Raw genomic sequence first — 27,008 nt, 5'->3', positions numbered from 1 at the left:
CACAGCAAAGAAGTTTTTTCTCAGGTTTAGCTGGAACTTCCTGTGGTTCAGTTTCTGCCCATTGTCTAGATACTTAATAGATAGAGATACTTAATTCACCTTCTGCAAGCATGGAGGGATATCTGACGCAGGAACTTCCAAAGCCATAGGTTGTATTTCTATGTTTAATAGTCCTTGATGGACCCTTGGGAAAACTTTTAATGCTTATAATATCCCATGGCAAAAGGTTCAACAATTAAAATATGAGAAAGTAAGCCCACCTAATACTTCTAAGTGTTTCTACATACAACACAAAGAAATTTCTAAAGGAGGGTACATAGGGAAATCTGACTTAAATGTTTAACAAAACAAGAACACATAGTTTTGGTATTTGTCTAAATAATAGTATTTGAAAAAGCTTCACTGCCATAAACTGAGTAGATTAAACTCTGCCCTTTGCTAAGCATCAGATCTGAAAAGGGATTACTGTAATATAGATCTCAGTTGCATGTTTAAAATATGCCTGACATATGGGGAAATTTTCCACAGATTAAATGATACAGAAAATGACTAAACACTGAGTCAGAAAAAAGTAATGAGAACATATACGCGTCCCTTCCATCCATCCACTCACCCACCCTAAGTAAGATGTTGTACAAAGAAAAGATAAATTGCACTATTCCATAGATTATAAGAATTGCAGAAAGGTCAGATATCTAAAAAGAGAAACGATATGCTGTGAAAGAACCGAAACAGTATATAGCTCTAAGAGGGCAGTTAATATTTTATGTTACAATAACTCAAAAATGTAGGAATGATAACTTTATCTGGAAATACAACTCCTTGGATTCAAGAAAAATACGGAAAGCGTCAGTTTGGTTTTCTTTCTTTTTCAATAGGATCAAGTTAGAGGACAGATTCTGCTCCGCTGCTATACAATACTTCAGCACCTAAGCAGCCTCACTCAGTGGGAATGCCTGTAAAGCAAAATCCCTGTCAGGAAAGCACCTCTATTTGAGAGATCAATTTAGCACATACATAATGCTAATTGGTTTTGAGTCAAGGCTCAGCGTAAAAAAAGATAGATGAATCTGTCCTAAAAGCAGTAAAGTTATATGATATTCCAAGAATGAAATGGTGACACTATTGAAGGGAACGGTATTTCTGCATTTAGCTTCAAAAAGACATATTTTTTGACAGATTTTATGAGGTATACATAGTAATGGAAAGGAAAGTAAAAGAACTTCAGTATCTTAATATAATAATAAATTTAGCAAATTAATTTGTCAGCACTAGCAACAGAAAGTTGGAGAGGTAATTGGACAAAAAAACCCAGAAAATATCTGAATCTTTGCAAATACAGATAGAAGTCAAAACATTTTCAGTTAAAAAAATTAGGTATTTTTAAAGTTAAGATGATGTATTTTGCCATTTTCTAAAAGTCAGATTAAAAAATGGTTCTTTTAGAAATTTTGTGAAATGCAGCTGTCTTTTTAATAAAAGGTGCCTAGCTGACACTGATACTCTTTAGAAAATTTCAGGACAACTTTCAGAAAATACAACTGGGGAAACTGCACTACTGCCAATTCTTAAAAAAAGTCCTGCTGTCACTTAAAAAATATCCAGTTGCTTTACAAATGCATTTTTGCAAGAACAATTTCACAAAGCTGGCAGAGACTTCCTGGGGATCAACAGCAAAAGGCTGGGAAAATCCTGGCTTCAGCAGGGAGGTGCTCGCCCTTCCCAACATCCGGGGCTAACCAAGGCACCTCGCGGAGGTGGGCTCCCCCCCAGAACGGTGTCTTGCACAGAGGCCGAGCAGGAGCATGGCTTTCCTATCGGAGAGGCCCAGCTGCCACCTTCTCCGGCTGCCCGGACGCTTGGAAGAGAAGGCAAGAACAATAACAAGGTCTGAGATACAAAAGTGGCGTTGGGGTGGAAAGTCTGGAAATAGAAACTGGGAGAAGACAGAGACCAGGAATGGCAAGGTGAGGAAATTATTTAACGTGGGAGGTGAGAAAAATAAGAGTTGCTAGAAATAACAGTGAAACAAGGAGCTGGGGGAATACTGCTACGATCAAACTGAAGGACAGGAGAGAGAAGGATATTGAGATCTGGAGCTAGGGCAGATGAATAATGTGAGCAGGTATCTGAAGGCTGCAGCCGGGCAGTAGTGGGGCAAACTAGGAACATGAAAAACTGACTGATAGTCTGGAAGGGTAAGATGAAGACAAGCAGGGAGTGCTGCGATTCTGAGCTGAGAAGCAGAGACCAGAGGTAACTTAGGGGGGAAAACAGCACTAAAGCGAGAAGACCATTAACAGTATAGACAAGACAAATTGATTGGAGGAGATGGCTAAACAGGGAAAACCGCTTAGGAAAAACTGGCAAGATGTTCTCTCCAGCACCCCACCAATTGTCCCTCCCTCTGGCCTGATCAGAGGGCAGCAACCTTTAGCTAGACTCATTTCTCCAAGCAGAGGCAAAAGTCTCTGCGACTGGATGTGAGCTTCTGGCACTGATAATGAATCATGTAGAGTCAATACGACGAACAGGATGACATTTCTGGGTTTTCCAGGAAATTATACACACAAACACTATTGAGGTTGCAAAGCAAAGAACTGAAAAAGAGAAATGTGAGATCTAGGTTGAGTACGCAATCTTAATTCAGTTGTCTTGTGAATATGCATTATGGTAGTCTATAAATACATGATGCCAATCTTTTTTCCATAAAATGTCACCCACAGGATAGATTCTGCTTGCTTAATGAACAGTCATTTGATATTTTGCTTATTCTCAGCATTTGGTGTAAACATCTTCCCTCATTTATTTCGTTACTCAGATCTTTTTTCAGAAAACACAATTGCCTTCTTTTCAGCTTTTCTGTAGTCTCCTATCTACATCACTCTGCTGTATCAGCACTGTACAAACATGGAGACCTGCAAGAGGACCAAATTAAGTTTGCACAAGTTACCTTAATTCTTTCTTAAAAAAATAAAAAACAAACAAATAAATAAAAAAAACTTTCTCAGTGCTTGGTTTTCTGCATTACTCATGTACATACTCAAACATCATTACAACACAAAAGTTGTGGCTTCTCTAGCTACTGTAAATTTCATTTAAAATAAACATTGCATTAAGATATATAAAACAGAAAGGACAAATAAAAGCAGAAGTTAGAAATCTAGACTATATCCTTCCAATCATTATTAATGAATAAAATAATTATTACAAACATCACAACTATTTATTGCCATTAGAGTCTTTGGAGCATACACCTATAAAGAAATGTAAAAGAAGCACTGAGTTCAAGAGTTTCTGGTCTACATGGATTAAATTCACAAAGGATGGAAGGCAAATAGACACAGAGGGAAAAAAATCCTCCCCCACACACTCAAAAAGCACTCCCTTAGCAAGTCACTGGCAGAAGCAGGTCTCCTCAGTCCCAGGCAGGGCCGAGTCCCTGAGACCATGCAGCCTCTCTCTGAATTGCAGGATGGAACCAAATTAATCTGTGAGAGTTTCATGGAAAAGGATGACTACAAATCAAAGTCTCCTTTATTTTAATACATTTGTGGTGCTAAAATCCACTTTCAATTTTAATGTACTGGCATTAAACTTATCATTTTATCATTAAGATTACTGTTTTCCCTATGTGTTTGCAATAGCATCTATCATAATAGTATTGGAGAGCTTTCAACATCTCCATTTCAGTTAAATGAATTGCATAAATTCTCCTATTTTTGCAGAGGGCGAGCGGCACAGAGGTTCTTAGCAGGGCTTCTGTAGAGTTAAAGACACACAGAGCTGCACAGTTAAAGAGGCATGCTTTGCCTGAACCTGATTCATTATCTTCAGTAACACTAAGCAGCAAGTATTAATGTAAAATCTTTAAAAAAAAAATCTTTACTAGCAAAAAGAAGCATGTAACTTTGGCTGTTTTTATGGATTTTAATTGATTTTTAATCTGCTGATGGTAGACTGTAAATAAATGCTCAAAGCACATACAAGTGCAAGTCAATAAGAAAGTTTTATTAGTTTGCTTTCAAAGAATTATAGCAATGATCGAAGGACTCTGAAACATGCAGAGGCCCACAGGCTGAATGGTTTCTCTTCTCCTCACAGGTTGTTTGAACACCGCTTCCATAAGGGCCCAATTCAGCCAGAATTTACATTCGACTTCCGCACCACGGAAAACTAGGATAGCTGCAAAGAAAGTGCTAACATATTTTTTTTGTAGAATAGGGCCCTAATTCATTGGCAAGGCGGCCAGTAAAAGATCTTGTATACAGTACACCTTGTCTATAAATCATTACACAAGAGTGTCAGAAAAGGTTTTGAAACAAATTATCTTTTTTTCCCCCTCTCCTGTAGCAAAGGGGAAGGAAAGGGTTGTGGATGTAAAATTTACTTTTTTTTTTCCGCTTCTTTTCATCCCTTTAAATGGGCTACTGTTTATATTTTTTATGCACATACACTCAGCAAGTGTTCCCAACACCATATTCCCATGTTTTTCTTCACATCAATTGTCTGGCTCACCTTGAGCTTTAACTATCTGTACATAAAGGAAAATCAGGACCCCTGAAATATTCTTCTCAGCTAACACCTAAACCTTCTGCCTTTCCACATACCTCTGATTTCATCCTGCCATTGGAAAAGATATTGACAAATAAAGCAATTTTTTAAAGCCAAGCCATGAAATGCCTCATTTTCGGTGAATCTAGGCTAGCAAAGCAGGGGAGGAAAAGGACAGCATGCCCCTCTTCAAAACCAGCCTGGGCAACACCTCTTCTTCTAGCCCTTCTCCCTAGCGATACACCTAGTGATCAACAGCTTCTAGCACCACATCTATTTTCTCATCAACACCCTCGATATTTTTTAAAAATCCTGAGAACAATTTTCTCATGCTTCATTCATAGTCCAACCGCCTAATGCTATAAATTTATGCGACTCACCCAGAAGTGGAAAAGTAACAGAACGGTATGCAGCAGATAGGCAGCAGAGTAAGTCCTCAATTCCCTGACCACCACAGCCCCACACACATTTTGGAGGCTGTTTCAGCATCTTGCCTATATTCTGCAGCCTTAAGAACTAAATTTACATTGACTACGAAAGAAGTGTTTGCATATTAAAAAATAAAAGCAGTAGTCAGTTCTCTTAGCAAACCTGAAAGTTGTTTCTAAGGGAGGTGGCACCATCATCTTCTGCTCATCTGCTCATGTTAAAAAAAAAAAAAAAAAAAAAAGGGAAGCACTTCACTTGAACTTAAAATTCATAACTGCTCAGCATAGGAGAACAAAAGGAAATGGCAAAACCTAGTCATGAGGTTATATACATATCCAGCATAGGACCTTTCTTTGATAGAAATTTGGCAGCTATAAAACAAACAGAGAAATGATTCACTTCACTGTCCATCCTTGAAGTACAGTCAACTCTACTTCATTCCTGAGGCCTGTGCATTATTAAATCTGTGGATTAACTGCGTGCTAGGGCAAAGATAGCTGACTTCATCCAGTTTTACTTGTACCCCTCACATGGTCATTGATGCCATAAGTATCTGATTATATATCCCTTGCGGTGGTGGAACATGATATACGTTTTACAACACATTACAAAGGCACAGGATTCTTCAAGGTGAAATGGAAATCACAGCATTACAGAAGAAACACTGAAAGGAAAAATAAAAGCTATTGAGATTAGAGCATTACCCATTTTATCATCTTTGTCCAGATAAATGTGTTACTTAATGACATAAAAAGACAGCACCTCAGTTTTATGCCAAATTTGGGGGAAAAATACATAATATTTAGGAAGACACACTGGGTCCCAATTCCACTAGACTCTTATGAGGGTCTTAGGATGCTTCTAACATTAACTACAAAGAGAAATCCCAGAGACATAAAACAGAGCTCTTCCTCACGTACTTGAATAATTTGCCCTGTTGAGCCTCTCGATAAAGTTTTTTTTTTTTTTTAAATTTGGTCATTACTAATACACCTCACCTACAAAATTCAACACACAGATTGCTGACACTTTGTCGATTATCTACAGGCCATGATCTGTCACGAGTATTATCTCTGACTCATGACCGGTTAACACATGTATTCAAAAGAGCAGCATTACGTACAATTCCAGTTGAGATATCTTCCAAGAAACTGATGACTGTGCAAAAATCCACAGCCGTTTGAAGGATTATAGCTGTTGTAATGATCAGATAGCTGCCTACACCCTCCCAAACAGCGAGTTGCTTGATCACACACGTAAGAGAGCTAGACTCTTGGGACTTCATTCCAAAATAACTCTCCAACGATGTTCTGCATTATTGGACCATCTCAGGTTAACTTCTTGGATAGATTCAAAAATATAAAGCTCTTTTTCAGCAAGACAATCATTATTCTGTTCTGTTTTGACTACAAAATAAATGGTTAAATCCACTAGTCACTGGCTCATAAAATAATTTGTTGAAATAATGAATTCAAATATACTAATAGGATACAGAGGCTCACCATTAATTGTTTAATCCATAGCTGCATAATACTGTACTGAATTATTTTCCCCCTTTTACCCCTGCTAGGAACTGACACAAGTACAATAATTAAAATAAATTTCAACACAACCATTTGGAAAATTGCCAACATTTTTCCAGAACTTATAATTTTCTTTTTTTTCCCCCTTTCCCCAAGATAAAATACAGTTTTGACATCTTAGTAAAAAACAGTTGCTAACTGTTAACTTACAATTTAGGGAGAAATCACTGTTTTAATCATGACCTTTCATCTGTCCTTGATTGGGAGGGGGAAATTGGCCACTTAAAGAAATAATCCTACTGGGCTTTCGTCTCACTGATTGACAGCCTCATGTGGCTAAACACGGTCACAATTATAAATAAAAACTACCCCTCTCAAAATGGTAGAACTTATCCTCCATCAAGCAAGATGTGCTTGAAGCAAGTATAGCTTTTAGTGGAGAAGGTGAAAACGACCTTTGAAACATGTGATGAATATCAGCTCCCCTATATTGTCCATCTCCAGCCACATTTGACAAAAAGATACTCCTGATCATTATTTACGTAATGCCCAGAATAGCTATGCACTGGGCATGTCATGATTACAAGACTGAAAAACCCAACAATAGAAGTTAATTTTAATAGCATAGTAATAATTTATATTATAATAAGCTCTCTTCAGTTTCAGACTATATGTGAATACGGGTTTTTTGAAGAAAAGTACAGGTAAACTATTGGTTGCAGAATCCTTAGAAATATTTTCAAAATGTGACGGATCCCTTAGCGCTCGCTGTTTAAGATGGTACAAAAAGCAGCATCTCACTGGCATTTGTCTGACCTCGCGATGAACCAGTTCAGGGAGCTAAACCAGCAGAAAACTATTCACTGTTTTCCAAAGTTAATTTTCTGTTTGTTTAACTTCCTGAACAGGCTCCCCGTGGGAGCACATGGCTGGCTCAAGGGAAACGGTGAGAGCGTGTAGCCCTAGCAGGAGGGAGAGAGGGAGCAGGGCTGCCCCTTTCAGCAGCATCCCCCCTTAGATCAGGTTAAGCGTTATCGCCAAACTACATCCCAAAGCACACTTCTGAGCGACTTTTGGTTCTGCTACAGAAACCTTCTGCAGCCTCTTCTTTATGCCTTGATTTCTTCAAAGATAAAATGAGTACAGAAACACACACAAACTTATATATACACATATGCACACTTCTATACATATAAACTATACTTACTTTTGTAGAGTGTTCTGAGAAAACAGAACTAGTTAGAGTGTCAGTAAAACCTACCCTGACATCAGCCTTGGTTTTTTTGATCAGCTCCCTACTGTAGGCCTTTCTAGTGACACCTTGAATATCACGCAACTCTGCAAGAGGCAGAGAGGGGGGTGCCTATGTGAATGCCTTGCAGAGCAGAGCCTCTAAGCTGCAAAGATGACCTGTGAACCTGGAGAGAAGGAAAAACAAAACAAAAAGCTATTTCATGCCCCTTTATACCTTTTCCTGAAGACTTATGTCCAAGATCAAAACCCCAGACCAGAGCAATTTGACTGAAAACGCTGTGTAATGATCACACAAGCTCCAGTCACTTCGGAGGAGAGAACCACCACTCTCTTCTCCCTTCGGCTGACTCCTCTACCCACTTCTGCTTCTGTACTGCAACCGCACCCAAGCCACGAAGTGATAGGACACACAAACTCTTCCTATATGCAGGCACCGTACATATTGTCACAGAAGCCTTCCACTTCAAAGGGACTTAATAAATCAATCACTGCATTACTAATAACATTCCCATAAAAGCTTATTTTTAGAGAGCTAATATTAAGTATGAGTTTTACTGTCTTGAAATCTACTCAGAACTTTCACCAGTCTCCTGAAATGAGGAAGGGGTTTCCCCTCTCCCCCCCGCACCACACCGTTTCCTGAAAGCCGCAGAGAAACGGGGTTGAGTAACTTGGAACAGAACCTGCAGCAGCAGATTGGGCTGGGCAGAAATAACACGAGTCTGTCTAGGTAAGATCGGTGCCAGTGTTTCCTCTAAAATTAGAAAACGGGCGACAGTACCTTGGCTCCTGTCGCCGGTTGGAGACAAATCTTTAGCTCTTTCCGCAGCCAGACGATGGCATTTCGATTCCTGCCTGCCAGCTCCAAACAGCTACGCTACCTTGGTCTTAGGCGAGCTCTTTGGCTGGCGAGGCAGCACCAGTCCCACCTGGCCACAGAGCAGCGCCGGCTCTGCCAGCACCAGCAGCCGGCTCACCCGCCTCGCGTGCCGCTCCCGGGCAGGAGGACCACCTCGCTCCAAACGGCAGAGCCGAAGAAAACACGTCGAGGGTCAGTATTGCTTGAAAAGGGGATGAAACTTTCCAAAGGTGGGACAAAAGTTGTTATTTGCTGCGGATGAAAATTCTAGCGTGGGTAGGTGAACAAGTAAAATTCAGTGCGAAAGCAGACGCTTTAATAACTCACACAGTTATAACAGTATCATTTTCTAATCAAAAAATCTCAACCACTTGCACATTTCTTGACAAAACTACGCATCACAATATTCCCGTGACATAGAGATGAATTATTGTGTCCACTTTTATTAAAAGTATTTAAGTTGATCTATTACCTAGGCACGTTACAGATATATCCTTCTGCCACAATCTTAAACACACGGATCCTCACAAATCTTCTGTGAAGTAGGGAAATGCTGTTTTCTCCATTTGGGGTAATTGGAAACTCTAGCGCAGACAGACTACGGCCGGATGTAAATGGCCTAAAAATCCACTTAATCCCTGTGCCTCTATTTCCTACTGGCTAGATGTGTCTGAAGGCCTAGAGATACCGAGCAGGAAACACTAGATTAGGGACTCGGGAAGAATTTAGGCCCCATACTGTTGGGCTGAAAGCTGCACTTAGAGCACTCAGGCATCTTCCCCCATATATCCTGGTAGTCAAACTGTGCCACAGCCCTCTCCGCTAGAAGCAAAAGCTGCAACCGAGAACTCACAGGCGATAACCCCACGCAGACTCAGCTACACAATCAGGGCTTGAGATTGTAAATGCTCAAGGCAACAATCCCTTTTTCCTCCACAACTGAAGTACAAATTTCACAAATATCCTAATAACACTACAAAATAGTATGTTTTCAATGAAGCAGAATGCCCATCCTCTCAGTGAAAGCGCTGATAAAGAAAAAGAGAAGTTACTTCTTGAAGAAAACTTAGACGTTGCTTTCCTTTTCCTCTTTTAGTTAATTTCTCTTCCTTATAATAAACCACTTTATGATCACTTGAGAGGGTTACACTGCATGGACAGTTCTGAGATAACAAATGGAGAATATAGGCCAGAGTTACCCATTTCATTTTTGGAGGTGAAAAATCTCTCAGGTAAAAATGACACCTCAGCTTTTTCTGAGCTACTTATGGGTTGAAGCACTGAGTGTCTGTCTATGTTTGCATGTATTTTATAAAATTCCCATGCAGTCATGGTTATTATTGACAAACCTCTTCAAAGAATGGTGTTTCTGTTAACTGTGAAATGCAGTTTACTTACACAAAACAGAAAATAAGAAAATGCTCCTCTCTCTACTGTTCTAAGTTGGTCCCATAATTCAAGTCCACAGTTTAGGAAACTATCATTAGATTGTTATATTATTATACAAAAATGTTAGAAAATAAAATATATTCACAAAAAATAAGTTACAAAACCCATGTTTATATGTATATTCAGGTCCCATTTACCCTTGCATTTGACAGAAATGAAAATAAAACAGTATTTTAAGCTCCTGGAAATGACAATATCATGTTATGCAGATAAGTAATACACAGCTATTATTGAAATTCTGATAGCATTTGCTTTACTGGTAAAGGAAAATTACCTGTAACGCAGTTTAAATAATTACTTTTAAACAAAAGCTTCTTTTCTACATTGCTTATTTATCTTCTAAGACCAGCTCAGCAGGGCTATGTATTTTATTAAAATTGCCTTCCGACTGCTAATGGTGGGGTGTATCTTAGCACAGGAGAAGTGATGGCCGTTTGACTCCTATTTCTAATGTTGGGAGTCAGTCCAGACACTTAAGAGCCAGAACTCTGCTGTGCCTTTGACTACGTTATCAACACTTTGCTTGCTAACGATACTGGTGACAGCATATTAGTATGGATGGGTCAGACTTAAACCGGAAAGCTTCTAATTGTACGTACAGTAACAACAACAAAAGCTCAATCCTGAAATCCTATTTTATAGATGCTTCATTTTATACTAAGCCTTGTGACCGGAAATTAGTTTCTGAGCTCTTGCTCAGTATTTCTCCCTTCTCTTGCTCTCAACCTTGACCACACAGGCCCATTCTAGCACCTGAAGTTCCCTGCATCGTATCAGGAAACTGCACAACAACTGTGAGCTACTCTGTGGTGAGCTCATGTGGCAGATAACCAACACAAATCATCCAGATAACTTCCTGGTAGATCTTGTTTCCTTCAGAAGAAGCCACAGTCAAAGTGCACTTTGATCCACGAAGCATAAGCACCAAAAACTGAAGTGCTCCTTCCAGAGGAGCTGTAGAGCAAACACACACCTGCATCGGCTACGAGAGCTAACATCTTTGGGGCAGGTCTTACCCTGTATGCAGAAACAAGAGGGTCAAGTTCTCTTTGGTCACGTCTTTCTGTGACCAAAACCCCAAAGCTTTCATAGAGAAAACACGTGTACATTTTCACTTACTTATGTTAAGCAGTTAATTTGCTTGACTAAATCAATCTGTGTTTATGCGTGCTTACTTATTCACGTGGTTAAATTAATCTACGTTTCATATCTTTTTCTTTAAAATGATTAAAACTCTGGAAATGAAAAACAGTAAGATTTTTCACATGGACAAACACCATGAATGCTACTTGCATTTCAGAGCTGAATTTGATAACTAAGGTAGCCTCGTTCCTTCACTGAGCAGCTCTCTTACCAGAGGCAGGAAGGGAGACAAAAAGTTCCCAAAAGTCTGTAAATGGTCACAGTTATGGCCAGAGAGATGAAGCAGGAATGACTTGTCCATCACATTGATCAGTATTTTGGTGAAGAGTAACAGCTCCATAGCATGAACTTTTTTTTTTTTTTTTTGAATTTTAACTAACTTTGCAATGACGCTTAAGGAAAACTGAAAAATTCTTCACTTAGCTGATTTTCACAGGTTCTGAAGTGCCCACCCACCACATCAGCTTCAAAAACAGACTTACTTATCACCTCTGAAAAACAGTCCAGATGTACACTGCTTCCAGGTAAGCTGGACTTACACCTCCAAGTATTAAAAAGAGAAGAAAGAAAAAAAAAAAATGAACATGCATGGAAAAAAGGAAAACCAGAAAAAAAGCTCTTGATTCCTTTTTTCCCCTAAATAAAGAGTATTTCCCCTTTCAGAAAAAAAAAAAAAGCACGAAGTTAACACCCACATGCAAGCCTCAAAGCCAAAGGAAGGGAAACCTTTTTTGAAACCCTGCCCCGTCTGGGCTGATAGCCGAGCTGGCCCAGCCACGCCAGGGCTGGTTGAGACTCCCGATCCGGCTGGCGAGGGCTGGAAACAGCGGCTGGACCTCCCACTGGGATGCGTGAATGAAATACTTGGGCTTTTAACTACTGATTCACTTACTCCCATTATCTGGGTTTCAGAAAGAAAATCATGCTCCTACCAACAAGTTCCCATGCAAAACATTAAAAAAAAAAAAAAAACTTGTTCATAGGAGGAAGGAAAGCAATAAGAAGGCAAAAGAATAGCTTATCTTCAGGTGTGACTTAGCAATGCTTTTTAACCATTAGAACTTTTATTAACAAGCATTTATAAAAAAGCAGGCAAATATGTTAGCAGGAAAACAACCAGGAACACTCAGACATAAAACAAAAGAGGAAAAAAGAATCCAGCTACACATATATATATAACTAGCTCACTGGCAAGATGAAATCAGAAACAGTTTTATAAGCTATGGGATTACAGTTTTGGATGGCTGTTCCAAAGGCATTCCTTGGTTTATAACAGTTCTCTCAGATTCTAGTACTACCTTCTTGCTCCCCATCTCATCACATCTGTCTGCCCTAGCAATGTGCTGCTTTTAGGGAGACATAACATTTGACCAGTGATCTACTCTTCTGTTTTCTTAGAGTCACAAAATTTACATTGCTCGCAATATTTAGGCAAGAGCTAACCACTCATCCTACCTAAAGTGATCCTCAAACCCATGAAGATTACGTAAAAAAAAGCTTTTTTTGGTTGCATTGAAACTTAAAGGAAAGAAAAAACAAAAGCTTCTGCTTCTTGGAACAGGACATGCAAAAGAACATTTCATGCATGTTTTCTGCTGCACGCAGCTTCTTCAGTTATCATTTCCCGATTTTCTGTTCAGTCCCATTCTCACAAGTATATCAGTGGAGGATGTGCGTGGTTTTAACTTGGGTCATCTAGGAATAGTCATCCACTGATTCTTAACTTCTAGAGCGTCTGCTTAATGCAATGCAAAGGGACAAGGAAAGAAAGTTCCCCAAAGTCTCTTCAGTGCTAAAAAATCATCCTAATCTCCTCCTTAGGCAACCCAGAGGTTCTTGCAGTTGAAATCCACCAAGATATACTAGTAATCACCTTAGCATATGAACACTCTGAAAAAAACATTACAAAATACAATTCAGACTTGCTCCTTTGACACAAATATGACAATCCTTAGAGCAGGCAAGTGTACTGATCAGTCACATGCAGAGGTGCCCCCTCACAAACCACTCCTGCAAACAAGCCTCAGTCATAGATTTTAATAAAAAGCAGCACAAAACCAAACAAAACTCAAGCCATCCCTGCAAATAATATCTCAGTACTCAGGATGACACAGCAAATAAATGGTGTACAAAAAGAGGGGCTTCCTCCCTCTCCCACCCACACTCAGAAATGCATGCAAATATTGCGAGCTCGCACATTACCAGTTTAGCAGTAGGTTTCATTTTGAGACTTTTATGGAGGGGAAGTAATATAGTAACAGCAATTCCTCCCAACCTACTTCTCACCGTTGCCACATACAACATAGACCCAAATCCTCAAGTTGACCTAAAATGTATCTGCAACAGACAACGGGAACATAATGAGAATTTGCCTGAGCACATCTATGTTATTTACCAAACTAGAAGCAATATCTCAGGCCAGCATATAATCTCAGACTAACTCCTTTTCATCACCTCAAAAAAAGCTATACTCTCCAGCCTACGACAGCTGTCCAAATTGCAGACTACAGAGTTAACGTGCCTTACCACATCTGCATGGAGGAAGTTTCTGCAACTGTACTAATACCCATTCTTTCTCATCAAAATCATAAAGAAAGAAAAAGTCATAAAAATTTATACTTTATTTGGGAAGAGGTTGAAAATTTTGTTTTTAATAACTTTAAGACAACCTGTCCAGAAAAAAATCCAACTCCTTCCCCTTCAATCTCTGGCTGCTTTTCGTTTTCATCAGTAAAACAAGTTTGGCCACATGGTTCAAATTTTTATTGATTAAGCTATCTCCTGTCATTTTTTTAATATGACAAAGAAAAGATGTTAAATTAAACTGCAGGGAAAACAAAGCTATGTATATCTCTACGTATACTTGCATAAACATGTAAATGCTGGTTTTGACAGCTGTCTTCACTTTTTCCATGTCACTTGTTATCACTTAAGCTGTAAACTCTTTGTAGCAGGATTGTGTTTCTGTATTCTTACTTGCACTTACAGTCCAAATTTGATTGGAGTTTATGGTAACATTTATATGCTAAGGAACGATAACAAGAAAGCCTTAACTCTTTCTACTGTGTGAATGGGCACATTTGTGAAAAAAAGTATAATGTGAAAAGATAATACGTAAGTATTTGAGAGCTGAATGCCTTCTGATCAAAGGCAATGGAAACAGAGGCTGAGGGTGAAATATTATCTGAAGTCTGCCATACTTTAACTACCAGTCCCTAGCAGAGATCTAAACTGTTAAGAAAAAGCACAGAAACTAACTTTAATACTAAACACTTGACCTAGCACACACAGTGAGACAACCTGATGCATTACACTGGTTTGCTCTGAGATGATGCAACTTCACAGCAGCAACCAGGTGCCATTATACAGTTCTGAAAATTTCAAGAAACTGAGAAAGCATTAGCAATTTAAAAAAAAATAAAAACAACCCCCCACACACACACAGAGAAAATAACTTCCTCTAAACCAAACAACACATCCCTAACCATCTTCATGTCTAGCTCATGTTAGAGATCTATTAATGACATACACAGTGAAAACAAACACGTCATTCTCATACTGAAAATTTTGCAACTAAAAATCTGTTCTTACAATACTGCAGTTTAGTTGGTACTGATGAGCTTTATTTTAAGTGTTAGGGACCAAATTATTTCAGATTACAAAATGATTTATTCTCTATCAGCAAAGAACTTCCTTTGACCTTTGGGAGGAAACCAAGCTTGCTTTATGTGCCTGCAAACTCTCAGTCACAGCAGTTACGTGTTTCTCATGTTATACTGCGCTTAGGAGCCCCTCCAAAAGCCAGCACAGCACCATTACACTAAGCGCTGTGCAGACGAGTAACGAAGGCACTCGCTGCCCCTCAGAGCTGCTTATCTCTATGTCAGACAAAGCACGACAGGTGGACACAGCAGGCAATGCCAAATGTGGCAATACTCATTTTAGTGTCATTTACATCTTCTGGATGTCTGAATATCGAAATTAAAATATGTTCTTGAAAATTTGTCGGAGGGGGAGAAAATCAAGCGTGCTTGCTGTCACCGTGTGCTATGAAAAGCAGCTACAGAAGTACAAACATCAGTCATTCCTAAAGCAGAAACCTTGCCTGTTTATATAAGCTATATCTTTTTAGGGCAACGTCACAGGACCAAATACGGCAGTCTCAACCCGGAAAATCTCATGTATCAATAGCTTTGCCTCAGTAAGAACCTACAAAAGACTGCAGGACGGGTTATATAATCGAGTGGATCAGTAGCTACACCTGTTATTAAGATTACTTGACACAGCACATTAAATACGCTACCTGCAGTTGTTCATAACCCGCCAATATTTTGCCATTTAGGCTGATTCATCTATGATGCATGACTGCCTCAGGCTGAACATTTTGGAAGTGGTACAACTTTTTCCAGCAACAAGGTTAAGGAATATTACGCTTCAAATTCTTTGAGCTCTTCCTCTGAAAAACCCCTGCACGGCAAAGCTTTGGAGGAAGGCTTGAAATCTGGCAGCCTAGCTGTAGCTTTTGTCCCTGAGAAAAGCCTTTTGTCCTCAGATCTGCCTCAAGGAAGCCTTCCAAGAACGGCAGTTCACAAAGACCGTTCCTAACGACCAGTGCTTGGCTTCCCAAACTTCTTATTGTGCTTTCAACACAGTTTTTATATGAAGGCAAGTGTTGCATCTTGATTTTATAGTTTTTCACCTCCACCCTATTTGCAAACTATGTAGAACAGGAAATGAGACTAAAATAATCAAATGAGACTTCAAATTAAGAAAACGCAGGAAAGCTATAGATATCACACAAGGAACTTATTAAAACATTTTTTACAAGAACACAAACAACAGCCCAGTCGTCCACATGACACAGTTCCTCTACTGGCATCAGGCGACTTTGTCCAAGTAACTTACACGCGCTGCCACCACTTACAACATCCCGCTGTTTCGCAGCCTTTATTGCGTTTCTTCGCAAACCACCCTGGGTTATGGAAGTAGCTCTGCCCCCCTTCCGCAGAGGAGGGAGGAGGCCACGGCGCAGCGAAGCGCTTGCCCGCAGCCAGCGCAAGAGCAGGCAGCCGAACCTGACTCGGCAAGTGCCAAGCCAGCCGGCTTCCCGCTCGCGTGAGCCCTTCCAGAAACCCATCCCCGCTGCGAGCAAGGAAACACACCTCCTACCTGCCAAGTCTCCCAGTTTAAGTTCTCAACTTCTCTTCTTGCTGTTTTCTTCTGCTTGCAACACTGAAGAGAAGAAAAAAAGAAAACATGTATCAAAGCCCGAGCCACAATTACCTCCGGCAAAACCTTTTCCGTAGGCGCTGCAGTCAGAGCAACAGACCCCAGGAGCATCCAGAGGAGGGGAGGGTGCTGTCGAGGGGAAAACTAAACTGGGCCAGGTGACGGGTATTAAGGAAAAGAGAGGGATCAGGTCCCAGTATGGTGAGGTGCTTATACTTGGAAACACAGGAATACGTGTAACTTTAATTACAATCAGTTGTCTCTACTGAGGCAGCAGTAAACTGGCACAGGAGCCTCTGGGGTCTCGAGAGGGGAGAAAAGGAGGAAAAGGACAAGCTAAAACCGATCCACGGGCATCGAGAGCACTAGGACTGACATCAACTCCCATGGCCTTTGGATCACACCCAAAGCAGCAGCGGAGGATGGGGTTGGGGGGAGATGCTGCAGGAACAGTGACAAAAGAGGAGACTACACGGATAAATCCAAGAAGTGTTATTACTACGCTTAATAACAGCTGGGGAACTGCAAGAAGAGGGTTCGGTTCTGCTTTTTCAGCTCGTAAACCCTGGTTTGTCCCATCAAAAATCAATGGAGTAGCTTTAGTTTTACATCAAAGTAACTAAGAACAAAATCAAATTAAAGAGTACCGAGTAACTGAAGAAAAACCGAGCAGTATTGAGCGTTCCAACACTGGGAGGCACTCAGATACTATAGTGCTGAAGGCCACGTTAGTAGATTGATTAAATGATTGATCCATCAGTAGGAGCTTTATCCAATACGGAGAGGAAACAGAGAGCTTTAAGTCAAGACTACTAATCAGCTATTATTTATATTTCCTCCACATTATACATACAAAGGAGATGCTTTATAGAATGTGCGGTAATAACAGCTTCCACTTATTTCCCACTCTTGACATTGATTCTAAAATATTTCTTCACAGTATTAAAGACGTTTTGCAAAGGGTATTCTGAAAAAATTTCCATACCCAGATCCCAGGACTTTCATGTTCTCATATGCATCATCTCTCCTCCTTTGAGTCTTACAGATTGATAGCAAACTGTAAAACAGTTAAACCCAGAGCCATTTATACTAGAAGTCATGTGCTATTTTTCTTGGACGAACAATTGAGACTTTCTTTACACTTCAGTGCTAGGCTCATCATGAGTTTTGTATATGACAGCGTGAAAGTAGCAGTTTCTTTTCAGCAGTTTCACGCTCTCACACACAAAGACTGCTTACTTTTAAAGATGTACTTCCACTAATGTGTTGTCATTCTTTATACCAAAGTGCATATTGCCTCTCTTCTCAAAACAAAAACCACAGAAAAATTAGAGCTGTGATTTGAGTTAATCTTTCTTAAATTCCATTCCCTTTTTATTGCCTTCTAAAACCATTGCAATTATCACATTGTACATAAGTCCACTGGAATTTCAAATGACTTGTATGTTATCTGTTTTTATCTAAGAAAAAAAAAATGATTCCATCCAATCTCCCTTTCATTTCCATGTTTACTCCATAAAATTCAATCATTTCCAATGATACCTTCACCAAAAACAGTCGCATTCTGTGACAGGGCTGTCACCCACATAAGCATGCAACTGGATCATTTTTTAGTAGATGGCCTATAGGCACAGAGAAGAGAAGGCTATAACTGGTAACCCTGGGGAGATTATTTAATCTCAGATTGTAGAGATTTATGTTTATGTAAATGAAAGAAGGGTGCTTCTCCTTCCTGCTGCATCCTCCCACAGGATGATTTTGATTAATAATGACGGCTGCAGTCTCTAAATCCCAACTAATAATCAGACCACTTAAAGAAAAATGCATTTTTTCCCCCAAAGTCCTTCTAAAAGGAGAATACAGGTTTCCTCTCAGAGAAGATGATGCCGTTGGCAAAACAGCTAATTCTTTTCCGATAGGATCTATCCAGACTTTTCAAAAAGTAAGGCAACTTTAACCAGAACAACAGGGAGTATTTCCTACCCTACATTAAGCTGTGGAGCAGTAAGGTAAAAGCAACACTTTCCCATACAGAAAGTAAATTTGTTCTATATACCTGAATTTATAACAAGGTTGTGTCAAACATAACATGACATATAGAACAGCATCCAACTCAGCATTCTTCTAGTAGTTTGTATATCACTGATGTGTGAAGAGACCTGGGTCCTGTTCCAAGGTCTAATGAGCATAAGCGCAATTGTTGTTATACACCAACCTACTCTGAAATCCAGTTTATAAAAGAAACAACATTTTTATAACATTTCCACAGAAGTTATGTCTGTTTTTATCCCAAAAGTTTGGTGCTAAGAGGATCAGAACTATATGACCTAAACCACTATTTTCATTTTGAGATCTGGGATTTGCAAATCATTGTGGTAGAGGGAGGGAACTTCAGAAGGTTCTACCCTGAGCTTTGTTTGAGTGTGTTTGTACAACTTTACTCAGAAATCAGGCTTGTGACTATACTGTAGCAAGTTTATTGCCTATTTCCTAGTCTGTAGTCTGCAATCAGTGGATCTACCTGTGGTCATGAATTAGGCCTCAGTGTTTTGAGGATAACAGTATCTGTATTTGTGAGTTATCATCTGCTGCACAGAGGAAATGGAGCAGAAAATTTGTCTCTCAGTTATCATTTCCCTTTCTTCCATCTCCCCAAACTAAACAAATTAAAGACATAAAATTGTGAAAGGTTTACAGTAAGACCCATGCAAAACTTTCACCACAAAATTTAAAAATCCCTCATGCTTCATTACAAATCTGAAAAACAAGGCAGTCTATCGGTGAACAATTTTCAAACAATGATTAGAGCGTTAAAAAGAAAAACAGAAACTAAAGACAAGCACCGCGATGAAGGAAAAACTATGATTTTAAGAAGAAATGATTTAAGTAGAGTGTTTTCATATGTTGTGGCCAAAAGCCAGGGAGTATTAATATTTTCAGAAACTGAAAATCATCGTGATGAGCAAGAGCTCTTGCACACTGTATTAAAAATATATACATATTTTCAATACTCTCTCAGATATCGTAAAGCCTATGTTTAATAGCGATCTAACTTTATCTTAGGGTGCAAACAAACAACTTGCCTTAACAGTTGCAAAAACTTTACAATTTACACAGATTTGAGGGAGTTATGAGAATCTTTTAGGATTAGGCTAGAATTATACGTCAGAAAAGCAACAATACAGAGCAAACCACATAGAATAACCATCCACAAAGATAGGACTGGACTTTCCAACTACTTTGTGATCAGCAGCACTTTACTGAGAGTAGTGCCATCACTCCAGTGATTGCCCTCCCAAACCATTTGGGGATTCTTGTTTTAGGTGTTTGGTACATCCTGGAGAGCGAGCTCTCAGTGGAGGGCATTGCCTTCCTGGGACTTGGCCATGAAGTACCTACAGCTATGGGTCTCCAATTCCTACCTGCAGTTCCTGTGTGCTCTTACCACAGAAAGAAAGATTCAAATCATCTGAGATGCTACAGTACAACACATTAACATCCTTCAAACTTTTATCTTTTTCTCCAACCTTGGCCACGTCTGGTTAAGGAAAAACAACACAAATACTTGAGCCGACAGAAGTCTGGAAGAGCAACTCCAAGGGGTATAAACTGTTCCATTCACCCGAGGGAGGTGCTAATGCTGATATCCAATAATGGCAATAACAGGGATGAAGTTTAGACTTTTTCATAGTTTACATACAGAAAAAGAGAACAGTTTGTACAAAGGGCTGTATGACTTTTCTTTCTGGTATTGTAAACGTGTGACATTTAGGAGATAACCTGTTCATTTTCCTCCCAACTAGTAAGGAACCAACCTCAAAGAGCCTGACGCAGCTTAACAATCACCCTAAGAGGGCGCTGAATTCAAGTGACTCAAAGTTCAGAAATAACATCTCACTTAAGTGACTCACAAGAGTGGAGGTGATTTTGCAGGCAACGTCAGAAGGGTTTTTACACCCTTTTCTGTCCTCCTCTGGTCTCACTACAATATCGGACAGAACCTTTTTTAAATCAGATATGGCAGAACCACTAATAATCCATCTGCACTCTGGGTGAGCTTGGCTAATGAATTCAAATGAGAACAAAAGCAAGCCTCAGACTGCCAGATTTTAATATCTTCATATTTCCCAATGATGGTCTAATTGTAATTAATGTTTACTTTGTTATGTATTTTATGGTTGAGTCTTTAAAGTCCTCTGGGATCCTTTTGGGATATACAGCACTATATAAACGTAAGTTGCTATTATTAAATAACAAACATCAGCCATTTAAATTATACCATAGCTACCTGATTATACTTAAACAAGTTAAAGCTCTCATAAAAATGATTTTATGTATTCTAAATTAAAGATTTTTTATCCCAGTTCAAGGAACCTAGAGTTCATTGGATTAAATGTGTAAGTGCTCTGCAACACCTGCAGCTCAATCCTGCAATACTGAAATCAGTAGGACTTTCACTGTTGTTTTCAGTGGAAAGATGATAACCTCAAAAAGTTAAAAATCTTGACAATTCTACCCTTCTCAAACAGAAAAATTTAGGGTTTGTTTGTTTGTTTGTTTTTAGCAGTATCATTTGGAAGAGTACTCACCCTTATCTCTAGAATTGATCCTCAAGCACCTGTAACAATCACTTTGACTATACCACAGGTTGTGTATGTACTATACTTTAAAAAAATTGTTTCCATGTAGCATAGATTTACCTGAGCTCAAATTAAACTAGTTAACTTGGCCCTGCTGCAGCCAGCCAGGGGCACCATGAACCTGAGGGAGAAAACTGACCCTTCTTCTCTGTGGTCAGAAGTCATCCTGACTTAGCCCTCTTCTGTGACACAACCCCAGAGGCACAGCCTCCAAAGCATTTGCCCTAAGTCTTGGTCATGAAAAAGTCTGTGTAACCATAAGGGATATTTTATGATGCATCAGATTCCAGAAACATTATTGCCAGGCATAAATCAGAACCCCCAAAATCACACGATTAGCAATAAGGTATAGCGAGATTTTATACAAGAACTCTCAGAGGGGATTATTTACTTGGTTTCAAGACAATCAGAAATCACATCTTAAAGCTTCTAAATCACAGGGGAAAGAAAGAATTTAGCTGAAAGCCTATCATAGGAAAACACAACTCCAAGAGTTAAGAGAGAAACTTTCTTTTGCTCTGTCCCAACTAACAATATGAGCCAGGGGCTGGAGGGACAGCAGAGACGTAGCAGCATTGCGATCACTGCTTCTCAAACTCTGTCGTGCAAGCTTATGTACCATCTGGAGCACCGTGCAGTAGTTTGGGAGAGATCTAGCATCTAGTTGAAACCTACCAATGCCTTTCTTTGGCTGACCTTTGCCAAGTCATTTCCCTTGCTTTAGTTTTCTCAACTGTGGAATGGAGGCAATGGCATTAGCCTCCTTACTGATGAATAGCATTGTAGATGAGTCAGGTATTACCGTTATATTCCTATGACAACACGTTATCAGGTCTTATAGACCTTTTAGCATCAATAAAAAATTCACTCCAAAATCAATGACCTGTTGGCGAGTGAGGTCTAATCCAACCTTAAATTCAGCTGTACAGGTTAAGAACATTGTCACCCCAGGATCCCTCTGGTGGAGATGGACAGACTGCCCTAGAGGACATTAGGCTCTAATGAGGCTGAAATGATTTTCTCTCTGCCTTGACTACAAAGAAAGGCTCAGGTGACAATGTTCAAAAGTCAGTGACCTCAGATAAGTGTCTAAGGTTAGCTAGGATGAGCCCAGAGCCACGAGCTTGATTTCAATCAGTTCTGAGTTTTCCTGAAAATTTTGTTGAAAACTATTAATTTTGACCCAAACTTCCCTCCTTTTGTTCCCCAAATAATATTTTAAATTGAGAAATGACAGCAGGTTGATTTTTAGGTGAAAAATCTATTACAAAACATTGCAAATGTAACCTTATTAATTTTCCCCAGCAGAAATAGGAAAGGAAAATATTCTGTTTCAAAAACATATTTCAAAACAGAAATATTTAATTTTATTTTAAAATAGCTCATTTTCATTTTAATGGAAAAAATTGAAATGAGAAGAGAGAATTAGACTTAATTGGAAGCTAAGATCATACTAGCTGAAGATCCATCTCTCCAGCAATGCAAACAGCAATGATGATGTGCCATAGACCCCTCACACATACTTAATGACTGCAGTGGAGCTCAGCCAATTTACACCAGCTGAGAATCTGGGACAGAAGCCCCAGATGAAATCAGGGCTTCCTTGCAGGAGCCTCTGTATAGATGCAAAGCAAGAGATGGCCCTTGCAACATCATTTATAATTTAAAAGGACAGCAGAGCAAAAAGGTGAGAAGTAGGGATTATTATTAAGGGAGAGCGAGTGACCTTCCCAAAGTCAGAAAGAAATCTGTAGCAGAGCAAGGCCTGGAATTCGTGAGTTCAGAGTCCCTGACTAATGGTTTCTTCCTTCCTTAGCACTGTTTCTTGCAGTTAGGAATGGAAGTAAAATAAAACAACAACAACATTTATCAAGAGTGACTATGTATGGTAATCACCCTATAACATCAAAATGCAAGACACGTTTGCTAACTTTGATTTGGAAGCGTTACCTACTGACCTTTGTGGCTTCACTGAACATACTGTAGGTGCAGGCGGTGAATGGCAGGAGAAGGGGGATGATCACACACGTGTGCGCAACAGCTTCCTTCTGAAGGACGAGCACCCCGTCAGCACCGAGGCTTCGTCAGCCACCAGAAAACACTGCCTTTTGTTTGACACGTATCTCTACGTATCTCTAAGAGCACCGGGTGCCATCCGTCACTCCACACACGCGTTAGCAGGCAGGAGTTAAAAGGCCGAGTCGGGTGACATCTCCAAGTGGGAAAAAGATCTGGGAGGTGCAGGGAGGACAGGGCAGCCAGGGTGGGGGCACTACGAGATTCATATTGTTGTTTCACGGGAAGGACACAGCGTGTCATAACGAATTACCGTTAATTTGCACCAGCAGTACAGTTAGATTGAGACCGGCAAGCGACGATGACAAACAGCACTTGCAAGATCACATAATGAGGGGGCAAGGCTGCTTCGCTGGAGCCGCTTCACTCAATTAGTGGACAAGGCTTTTAATGCTGCAATGCACAACCAAAGCAATTTTGATTACTTAGAGCTAAGTCTCCATTTAGAATGAGTCAGAAGCTGAAACAGGTTTTTTTTTCTTTTAATATAATTTATCTACAGAGTATTCGAACGGTAATAAGCTATCTGGAAGCTAGACACATTACCCTCTGCTTGTGCCTAAGTAATGTTGAAATATACTTTTTAAAAATAAGTTCAAATAATATCCATTGTATTCAAATAAAAACTATAAACAACATAGCAAACAAACAATACTATGAAGAAAGCGGGAACCAAGTTTTCACAGAATCACAGAATGGTTGAGGTTGGAAGAGACCTCTGGAGATCATCTAGTCCAAACCCCCCTGCTCAAGCAGGGTCACCTAGAGCATATTACCCAGGAATATGGGGCATACAGATGGTTTTTGCGTATCTCCAAGGAAGGAGACTCCATAACCTCTCCGGGCAACCTGTTCCAGCGTTCTGTCACCCTCACAGCGAAGTTGTTGCTCTAACTTACTCTGATTTAACTCTGAAACTTTGGCGATTTTAGTAGAACCATAAGAGGTTTGTGACAACACACAATCATATAGGTGCTGAGACTTAGATCAGCATAGCTTGCTTATGCCTTTTTGTGCTAGGTTTACCATTAGTGATTTGATCAATTCCGGGGCCGTCAAACTGCATTACCTCCTGTATAGTATATAAAATTTGAAAATTTTACTTCTTAATTTCTGTAATGCAGGTTTGGGGTAAAAGTTCAGGAAGCGTGATTTGATTCTGAACTCACAGAACCCGAGCAAAGCCTGCTAACGTTCAGTAAGGGATTCTGAGCTGTTTCTCCTAGCTTAAGTTCGAGCCTTAGTTTCCACTGCTGAAAGCAGAGCTGTGCAAATGACTGTTGTTTAAGGACACTTTCGGCAGGCAAGAGGAGGCAGCGCTGGCAGTTCCAAAAGTCAACGCTGTCTGCAAGGTGCAGCTGTCAAATCCCCCTTACCATTGCGTCTTAGGGACTGAAGATTCCTCGAAGACAGGGAACACTTGGATTTAAATTCCTCTGACCTGCTTGGGAGCAAGGCCTTGAACCCTTCTATATCACATCTTAAGTAACTGCCATAATCAGAGGTATATCGAGTTACTTATCAGTCTTCCCGGGTGAAGCTCTGCATAAGCGTTTCCATATTCATTGGCATAGGCGTTTGCGCCCAGTTGCCTACTTTCACATGGATCCACCTGCTCACAAGACTAGAGAATTACAGTTTTTCTCCCTCAATGAACGTGTATGTGTAAGTGCATGTGGTATATAGGTTAAGAACGGAATGTGAGAAGGAAAATTATATTCGAGATCTTCCTTCAGTTTAGGTAGAAAGACGACTGGACCTCTGATCTCCTACAGGCTTGTTAACAGCCCTAGTCATGAGGCTATGTAGTTACTGAGTCTTTTGGGAAATCCCAAGAAAACAAAATGCTTTGTTTTGTAAGTACTGAAATGAATCATTTGGATGTTCAGAAATGTATTTTCATCTTTATTTTGGCTGAAATAACTTATCAGATTTGACCCAAATTTCTGAACAATTTCAGCTGCTTAGAAACTGAATTTTGGAATGCATAAATTTGGTGCTGTTGGCAGAAAAAAAAAAAAACCCTACCCAAACATGCAATGTTTCAGTGTTTTGTTGGGATTTCTCACAAGTGGGTGTAGAGGATTCAGAGGGGGATAGTTAAGAGAAAGGGATTCCTTGTCAAAGAATCAGAGAGAGATTGTTTATCACCCACATTTTCCCCCATATCTGGCCTAGCACAAAGCTGGATTTTTCCATTGGTCTCTAAAGCACTAGGTACTGCCCAATTTTTGTGGGAGGTTACCCAAAGCAAGAGCTCAAACATCTGATACTTTGCGAACACAAAGTGGATATAGGCTTTGCCTAAAGCACAAAACAGGAACATTTTAAACCGCTTCATTTCTCAGCTCCAGTACAGCTACATATGTATAATTTATTTAAGATTTGACTCGGCAGGGTAGCTGCATGCAATCAGCATATTGTTTTTGTGAAGGTTCCCCCCTATTGCCCCTTAGACAGATTTTAACTGTCAGTATATTGGCCTTTTGAATTTTTGTTTTCATAATACCATAAGCTATTTGAACATACATTATTATATACTAATCATTGCTTGTCCAATTTTTCTGAGTCTCACAAGCGACAGCAGAGAACAAGAAACGCAATTTAGTTGGAACTTCAAAGCAATGTTTCGTTACCATCCAAACTGGGACTTGTTTATGCCTCTCTCACTATTTGGTTTTAACAGTGAAAGGAAACCAGTTGCTCAAATTTTTTCTTTCATATTTCCACACACCTCTTCCCTCTCTCAAAGGAGGGGCTTTATGATAATGGATTAGCTGATCTTGAGATCAGTTAGAGACAGATACACACTAACAGTCCTCAGATAGTCACGATATTGCTTACATTCACATGAATTAAAGACTGTCTAAATCCTGCATCTAAACACTTCCAAACTTTAAAAAGATAGGTTTTTTTTAAACTTCATATCCATTTCATATCTCTACAGTGGGATGTACAAAAATACCTGATTCAATCACATCTGAACTCTACAAAAATTGTATCATTCAAGATTTGATGTCTTCCTGTGGACTTGTCTACATAAAGAGCCATCCTTGAAAAACAACTGCAGAACAGCTCAACTCCACAGGCACCCTTATTCCTTTTTAGGAGTTCCTTTGTATGATTTACCTTTTTCTTTTGAAGTGGATTAAGCTAAACTCCATCAAGTACTTTCAGTGGTGAGGCAAAGTGCCCACAAGAGAAACGAGTGCAAAATACTATTGCACTTTCAATATGTTTCCAGGCTTGTTGTACAAACATGACCTAACACAAGGAAATCCTGAAAAATGTGCTTTGGTATAACAAGATGCTAAGTGCTTCATGAAAAAATTGGAGTGCAAAATTCAACAGTTTACATTATACAGAAGGTCAGATTACAGTAGACAATCGCAATGTTCCTGTTATAAATCAGAATCCACCGACTGGCCACAGTCCGTATCTCTAAACTTAAATCTCAGGCTTGAAAATTCCTATTCTAAAGGTGCAGCATGTTAGTCAGGATATGCAGGATTTGAAAGACAGACTTCCACATTCCACATACTAGCTCTCTAACCATTACTGCTGGTCCCGGTTATTCCTTCTCCCTCATCTTCTCGTCCTTTCCCTTTCCCCTTTCTTTTTGACCAAAAAAAAAAAAAATCGAGCCTGGACCTAAGACAATTTTTGCTAAGAGCCACTTCATTCCATGAAAAGAAAAAAAAAAAACAAACTCCCCTAAACAAAGTAAGCACAGAAAGCAAAACCAAAGTATTCTCAACATTTAACTAAAAAAGTTTGCTATCCAAAATCGTAAAAAGGTATTTTAAACTTTCACACAATAGGAAAAGTTCACCGGAGAGACCAGTTGGTAGT

At 39.6% G+C, this 27,008-nt stretch overlaps 1 protein-coding gene across 28 annotated transcripts in view; it reads right to left on the bottom strand.

Moving 5' to 3' along the window:
• The window catches only part of SOX5 (SRY-box transcription factor 5), a 724,053-nt gene that overhangs the window by 439,632 nt on the left and 257,413 nt on the right, over positions 1-27,008 (bottom strand). For 24 of the 28 annotated variants that reach the window (XM_068949602.1, XM_068949596.1, XM_068949463.1 and 21 more), the window contains one exon: positions 16,381-16,443. The gene's annotated coding sequence lies outside the window, so the exon portion shown is untranslated. Of the gene's footprint in view, positions 1-16,373; positions 16,444-27,008 lie in introns of all 28 variants that reach the window. The other 4 variants (XM_068949513.1, XM_068949562.1, XM_068949319.1 and 1 more) reach the window with 1 other exon arrangement.

This window comes from Struthio camelus, chromosome 1 (assembly GCF_040807025.1).
Source record: "Struthio camelus isolate bStrCam1 chromosome 1, bStrCam1.hap1, whole genome shotgun sequence".
Lineage (NCBI taxonomy): Eukaryota > Metazoa > Chordata > Aves > Struthioniformes > Struthionidae > Struthio > Struthio camelus.
The sequence above is the reverse complement of the archived record's forward strand: the minus strand, read 5'-3'. Positions and strand labels throughout refer to the sequence as shown.